The sequence below is a fragment of the Arachis hypogaea genome, chromosome 16 (genome assembly GCF_003086295.3).
Source record: "Arachis hypogaea cultivar Tifrunner chromosome 16, arahy.Tifrunner.gnm2.J5K5, whole genome shotgun sequence".
NCBI lineage: Eukaryota > Viridiplantae > Streptophyta > Magnoliopsida > Fabales > Fabaceae > Arachis > Arachis hypogaea.
The window spans coordinates 66,708,217-66,716,122 of NC_092051.1; the positions used below are offsets into that span (position 1 = coordinate 66,708,217).

At 37.6% G+C, this 7,906-nt stretch overlaps 1 non-coding gene across 1 annotated transcript; it reads right to left on the reverse strand.

Annotated features, from left to right (window-relative positions):
* Positions 1–2,840: 2,840 nt before the first annotated feature.
* Positions 2,841–2,948, reverse strand: LOC112761167 (small nucleolar RNA R71). Its single transcript, XR_003181575.1, has one exon. It is a non-coding gene; the product is annotated as a small nucleolar RNA R71 (small nucleolar RNA).
* Positions 2,949–7,906: the final 4,958 nt, after the last annotated feature.

Below are 7,906 nucleotides of genomic sequence, written 5' to 3' on the forward strand. Positions count from 1 at the left end.
TACGCTTATCTAAAATTCTCACCAATGAATTACATAAGTATCTCTATCCCTATTCTATTAATTAATATTCGAAAACACCATTATCAATTTATATCTGCCTGACTGAGATTTGCAAGGTGACCATAGCTTGCTTCATACCAACAATCTCCGTGGGATTCGACCTTTACTCACGTAAGGTATTACTTGGACGACCCAGTGCACTTGCTGGTTAGTTGTATCGAAGTTGTGAACCATGGTATTAGCACCATATTCTTGGCGCCATTGCCAGGAAAAGAAAGAGCCATGAATTTTACATAATTAAAGTGTAATCACGATTACGCGTACCAAGTTGCTCACGTTGCCAGGGATTGTTCGAGCCTGGACATCACAATTTCGTGCACCAAGTTTTTGGCGCCGTTGCCGGGGATTGTTCGAGTTTGGACAACTGACGGTTCATCCTGTTGCTCAGATTAGGTAATTTTCTTTTTGTTTTGTTTTCAAAAATTTTTCAAAAAATTTTTCAAAAATTTCTCCTTTGTTTTCGAAAAAAGAAAAAAAATTTTGTTTTCAAAAATATATTTTTATTCAAAATTTTTAAGAATGAATTCTAGTATTTCATGAAGCATGTGAAGCCTGGCTGGCTGTAAAGCCATGTCTAAATTCTTTTGGGCTGAGGCTTCCAAACCATCAACATAGAGGCAAGTTACTTCGATAAGCAATGAGCAGTATATTCTCTTATGTTACATGCTGAAGCTTGGCTGGCCATTGGCCATGTCTAGTGTTTTGGACTGGAGCTTTCTTTGAAAGCTTGGCTGGCTAGTGAGCCATGTCTAATTCCTGGACTGAAGCTTTAGACTAAGAATGCAAGATTCCTGGAATTCATATTAAAAATTTTGAAATCCTTATTTTTCTTTTTTTTTTTCAATTAATTTTTCAAAAAAAAATCCAAAAAAATTAGAAAATCATAAAAATAAAAAATATTTCTCTGTTTCTTGTTTGAGTCATGTGTCATGTTATAAGTTTGGTGTCAATTGCATATGCATCTTGCATTTTTTCGAAAATATCATGCATTCATAGTGTTCTTCATGATCTTCAAGTTGTTCTTGGTAAGTCTTCTTGTTTGATCTTGATGATTTTTTGTTTTGTGTCTTTTCTTGTTTTTCATATGCATTCTTCAATTCTTAGTGTCTAAGCATTAAAGAATTCTAAGTTTGGTGTCTTGCATGTTTTCTTTGCATTAAAAATTTTTCAAAATTGTGTCTATGATGTTCATCTTGACATTCATAGCATTCTTGCATACATTCATTGTTTTGATCTAAAAATTTCATGCATTGCATAATTTTCATGTTTTTCATAAAAATTTCAAAAATCAAAAAAATATCTTTCCCTTTTTCTCTCATCAAATTCGAAAATTTGGATTGACTTTTTCAAAAATTTTTTAAAATCAAATTGTTTCTCATGAGTCAAATCAAATTTTCAATTTGAAAATCTTATCTTTTTCAAAATCTTTTTCAAAAATCAAATCTTTTTCAAAATTCTTAGTTATTTTCGAAAATTTCAAAAATATTTTTCAAAAATCTTTTTCTTATTTTTATATCAAATTTTCGAAAATAACAATAACAATTAATGTTTTGATTCAAAAATTTCAAGATTGTTACTTACTTGTTAAGAAAGATTCAAACTTTAAGTTCTAGAATCATATCTTGTGATTTCTTGTGAATCAAGTCATTAATTGTGATTTTAAAAATCAAATCTTTTTCAAAACTAATTTCAATCATATCTTTTCAAAAATATCTTCTTATCTTTTTCAAAAATTTGATTTCAAAATATCTTCTCTAACTTCCTAACTTCTTATCTTTTCAAAATTGGTTTTCAAAATTTGTTTCAACTAACTAACTAACTTTTTGTTTGTTTCTTAACTTTTTCAAAACTACCTAACTAACTCTCTCTCTCTAATTTTCGAAAATATCTTCCCTCTTTTTCAAAATTTCTTTTTAATTAACTAATTATTTTTATTTTTTTTATTTTTGATTTCAAAAATTTTCGAAAATTACTAACATTTTTCAAAAAAAAAAAACCATTTTCGAAAATCACTAACTCTTTTTCAAAAATATTTTCAAAAATTCTCCCTCTCCCATCTTATTCTATTTATTCATTCATATCCTAACATCTCATCTCACATATCTAGCCTCCTCACAGTTGTGTTTCTTCCATTATATCACATTCTTTGTCTCCCCCTTTTCTTCTACTCACACAGGGATCCCTATACTGTGGTATAAAGGATCTCTATTATTATTATTATTTTTCTGTGCCCTCTTCTTTGTCATATGAGCAGGAGCAAGGATAAGAACATTCTTGTGGAAGCAGATCCAGAACCTGAAAGGACTCTGAAAAGGAAACTAAGAGAAGCTAAAATACAACAATCCAGAGATAACCTTTCAGAAATTTTCGAACTGGAAGACGAGATGGCAGCCAAAAATAATAATAATGTAAGGAAGATGCTTGGTGACTTTACTGCACCTAATTCCAATTTACATGGAAGAAGCATCTCCATTCCTGCCATTGGAGCAAACAACTTTGAGCTGAAACCTCAATTAGTTTCTCTGATGCAGCAGAACTGCAAGTTTCATGGACTTCCATCTGAAGATCCTTTTCAGTTCTTAACTGAATTCTTGCAGATATGTGATACTGTTAAGACTAATGGAGTAGATCCTGAAGTCTACAGGCTCATGCTTTTCCCTTTTGCTGTAAGAGACAGAGCTATATTATGGTTGGATTCTCAACCCAAAGACAGCCTGAACTTTTGGGATAAGCTGGTCACGGCTTTCTTAGCCAAGTACTTTCCTCCTCAAAAGCTGAGCAAGCTTAGAGCTGATGTTCAAACCTTCGGACAGAAAGAAGGTGAATCCCTCTATGAAGCTTGGGAAAGATACAAACAGTTGACCAAAAAGTGTCCTTCTGACATGCTTTCAGAATGGACCATCCTGAATATATTCTATGATGGTTTATCTGAGCTATCAAAAATGTCACTGGACACTTCTGCAGGTGGATCCATTCACCTAAAGAAAACGCCTGCAGAAGCTCAAGAACTCATTGACATGGTTGCTAATAACCAGTTCATGTACACCTCTGAAAGGAATCCTGTGAGTAATGGGACGCCTATGAAGAAGGGAGTTCTTGAAGTTGATACTCTGAATGCCATATTGGCTCAGAATAAAATATTGACTCAGCAAGCTGCATCCAACAGTACTCAAGAGGCTTCTTATGAAGAAGAAGCTTATGATCCTGAGAACCCTGCAACAGCAGAGGTGAATTACTTAGGTGAGCCTTATGGAAACACCTATAACTCATCATGGAGAAATCATCCAAATTTCTCATGGAAGGATCAAAAGCCTCAACAAGGCTTTAATAATGGTGGAAGAAACAGGTTTAACAATAATAAACCTTTTCCATCATCCACTCAGCAACAGACAGAGAACTCTGAACAAAATGCTTCTAATTTAGCAAATCTAGTCTCTAATCTATCTAAGGCCACTGTGAGTTTCATGAATGAAACCAGGTCTTCCATTAGAAATTTGGAAGCACAAGTGGGCCAGCTGAGTAAAAGGATCACTGAAATCCCTCCAAGTACCCTCCCAAGCAATACAGAAGAGAATCCAAAAGGAGAGTGCAAGGCCATTGACATAAGCACCATGGCCGAACCTGTGAGGAGAGGAGAGGACGTGAATCCCAAGGAGGAAGACCTCTTGGGATGTCCAGTGATCAATAAGGAGCTTCCCTCTGAGGAACCAAAGGACTCTGAGGCTCATCTAGAGACCATAGAGATTCTATTGAACCTCCTTATGCCCTTCATGAGCTCTGATGAGTATTCCTCTTCTGAAGAGAATGAGGATGTTACTGAAGAGCAAACTGCCAAGTTTCTTGGTGCAATCATGAAGCTGAATGCCAAATTATTTGGCATTGATGCTTGGGAAGTTGAACCTCCCTTGTTCATCAATGAACTAAGTGATCTGGATCAACTGACATTGCCTCAGAAGAGACAGGATCCTAGAAAGTTCATAATACCTTGTACCATAGGCACCATGATCTTTAAGGCCCTGTGTGACCTTGGTTCAGGAATAAACCTCATGCCCCTCTCTGTAATAGAGAAACTGGGAATCTATGGGGTGCAAGCTGCTAAAATCTCATTAGAGATGGCAGACAGTTCAAGAAAACAGGCTTATGGACAAGTAGAGGACGTGTTAGTAAAGGTTGAAGGCCTTTACATCCCTGCTGATTTCATAGTCCTGGATACTGGAAAGGAAGAGGATGAATCCATCATCCTAGGAAGACCTTTCCTGGCCACAGCAAGAGCTGTGATTGATGTTGACAGAGGTGAAATAGTCCTTCAATGGAATGAGAACTCCCTTGTGTTTAAAACTCAAGGATCTCCCTTTGCAACCATGGAGAGGAAGCATGAAAAGCTTCTCTCAAAACAGAGTCAACTAGAGCCCCCACAGTCAAACTCTAAGTTTGGTTTTGGGAGGCCACAACCAAACTCTAAGTTTGGTGTTGAACTCCCATATCCAAACTCTAAGTTTGGTGTTGGAGAGTCTCAACAAAGCTCTGCACATCTGTGAGGCTCCATGAGAGCCCACTGTCAAGCTATTGACATTAAAGAAGCGCTTGTTGGGAGGCAACCCAATTTTTATTTATCTAACTATATTTTCCTTAGTTATATGTCTTTGTAGGTTCATGATCATGTGGAGTCACAAAATAAATATAAAAATTGAAAACGGAATCAAAAACAGCAGAAGAAAAAAATCACACCCTGGAGGAGCATCTGTCTGGCGTTCAGCGCCAGAACAGAGCATGGTTCTGGCGCTGAACGCCCAAAATGGGCAGCTTCTGGGCGCTGAATGCCAGAACAGGCATGGTTCTGGCGTTCAACGCCAGAAATGGCACACAAATGGGCGTTGAACGCCCAAAATGGCCACCAACCTGGCGCTGAACGCCCAGAGTTGTGTGCAAGGGCATTTTCCATGCCTAAATTGGTGCAGGGATGTAAATGCCTTGACACCTCAGGATCCGTGGACCCCGCAGGATCATCTCAGGATCTGTGGATCCCACAGGATCCCCACCTACCTCATCATCTCTCTTTCCATTCATGATCATCCCTTCTGTTTTCCATTTACCACTCACATCCATACACTCACTACCTTCAAAATTCAACATCTCTCTCTCACCCAATCCCACCCATATGGCCGAATACACACATCCATCCATCTCCTCCATATCTTCTTCTTCTTCTATTCTTTCTTCTTTTGCTCGAGGGCGAGCAATATTCTAAGTTTGGTGTGGTAAAAGCATAGCTTTTTTGCTTTTTCCATAACCATTGATGGCACTTAAGGCCAGAAATTCCTCTAGAAAGAGGAAAGGGAAGACAAAAGCTTCCATCAAGGGTCTATAGCACAGTGGTAGAACATTTGACTGCAAATCAAGAGATCCCTGAGATACCTCAGGGGATACATTTTCTTCCACACAATTATTGGAAGCAACTAAGGGTGGAACATCAAGAGCACTCCATCATCCTTCATGAAATCAGAGAATATCTAAAAGCAATGAAGGAGGAGAAAAAAAGACAAGGAAGAGACATAGAAGAGCTCAAGGACATCATTGGTTCCTCAAGAAGGAAACGCCACCATCACTAAGGTGGATTCATTCCTTGTTCTTACTTCTTCTGTTTTTCGTTTTCTATGTTGTGTGCTTATCTATGTTTGTGTCTTCATTACATGATCATTAGTAGTAGTAACTATGTCTTAAAGTTATGAATGTCCTATGAATCCATCACCTCTCTTAAATGAAAAATGTTTTAAATCAAAAGAACAAGAAGTACATGAGTTTCGAATTTATCCTTGAACTTAGTTTAATTATATTAATGTGGTGACAATGCTTCTTGTTTTCTGAATGAATGCTTGAACAGTGCATATGTCTTTTGAAGTTGTTGTTTAAGAATGTTAAATATGTTGGCTCTTGAAAGAATGATGACTAGGAGACATGTTATTTGATAATCTGAAAAATCATAAAAATGATTCTTGAAGCAAGAAAAAGCAGCAAAGAACAAAGCTTGCAGAAAAAAAAAATAGGCGAAAAAAAATTAGAAAAATAGAATGAAAAAGCAAGTAGAAAAAGCCAATAACCCTTAAAACCAAAAGGCAAGGGCAAATAAAAAGGATCCCAAGTCTTTGAGCATCAGTGGATAGGAGGGCCTAAAGGAATAAAATCCTGGTCTAAGCGGCTAAACCAAGCTGTCCCTAACCATGTGCTTGTGGCGTGTAGGTGTCAAGTGAAAACTTGAGACTGAGCGGTTAAAGTCAAGGTCCAAAGCGAAAAAAGAGTGTGCTTAAGAACCTTGGACACCTCTAATTGGGGACTTTAGCAAAGCTGAGTCACAATCTGAAAAGGTTCACCCAGTTATGTGTCTGTGGCATTTATGTATCCGGTGGTAATACTGGAAAACAAAGTGCTTAGGGCCACGGCCAAGACTCATAAATAGCTGTGTTCAAGAATCATCATACTGAACTAGGAGAATCAATAACACTATCTGAACTCTGAGTTCCTATAGATGCCAATCATTCTGAACCTCAATGGATAAAGTGAGATGCCAAAACTATTCAAGAGGCAAAAAGCTATAAGTCCCGCTCATATGATTGGAGCTATGTTTCATTGATAGTTTGGAATTTATAATATATTCTCTTCTTTTTATCCTATTTGATTTTCAGTTGCTTGGGGACAAGCAACAATTTAAGTTTGGTGTTGTGATGAGCGGATAATTTATATGCTTTTTGACATTGTTTTTAGTATGTTTTTAGTAGGATCTAGTTACTTTTAGGGATGTTTTCATTAGTTTTTATGTTCAATTCACATTTCTGGACTTTACGATGAGTTTATGTGTTTTTCTGTGATTTCAGGTATTTTCTGGCTGAAATTGAGGGACTTGAGCAAAAATCAGATTCAGAGGTTGAAGAAGGACTGCTGATGCTGTTGGATTCTGACCTCCCTGCACTCAAAGTGGATTTTCTTGAGCTACAGAACTCGAAATGGCGCGCTCCTAATTGCGTTGGAAAGTAGACATCCAGGACTTTCCAGAAATATATAATAGTCCATACTTTGGCCAAGAATAGATGCCGTAAACTGGCGTTCAACGCCAGCTTTCTACCCAAATCTGGCGTCCAGCGCCAGAAAAGGAGCCAAAACCAGAGTTGAACGCCCAAACTGGCACAAATGCTGGCGTTCAACTCCAAGGAGGACCTCTACACGTGTAACACTCAAAGCCCAGCCCAAGCACACACCAAGTGGGCCCCGGAAGTGGATTTATGCATCAATTACTTACTCATGTAAACTCTAATAGCTAGTTTATTATAAATAGGACCTTTTACTATTGTATTAGGCGTCTTTTTGACCATCTTTGGATTATCTTTTTATCTATTGATCACGTTTTGGGGACTGGCCATCTCGGCCATGCCTGGACCTTTCACTTATGTAATTCTAACGGTAGAGTTTCTACACTCCATAGATTAAGGTGTGGAGCTCTGCTATTTCTCAAGGATTAATTCAAAGTACTACTGTTTTCTATTCAATTCATCTTGTTTCACTTCTAAGATATTCATTCGTACTTCAATCTAAATGTGATGAACGTGACAATCATCATCATTCCCTATGAACGCGTGCCTGACAACCACTTCCGTTCTACTTTAGACTGAATGAGTATCTCTTAGATCTCTTAATCGGAATCTTCGTGGTGTAAGCTAGAATGATGGCGGCATTCAAGAGAATCCGGAAGGTCTAAACCTTGTCTGTGGTATTCCGAGTAGGATTCAATGATTGAATGACTGTGACGAGCTCCAAACTCGCGATTGCTGGGTGTAGTGACAGACGCAAAAGGATA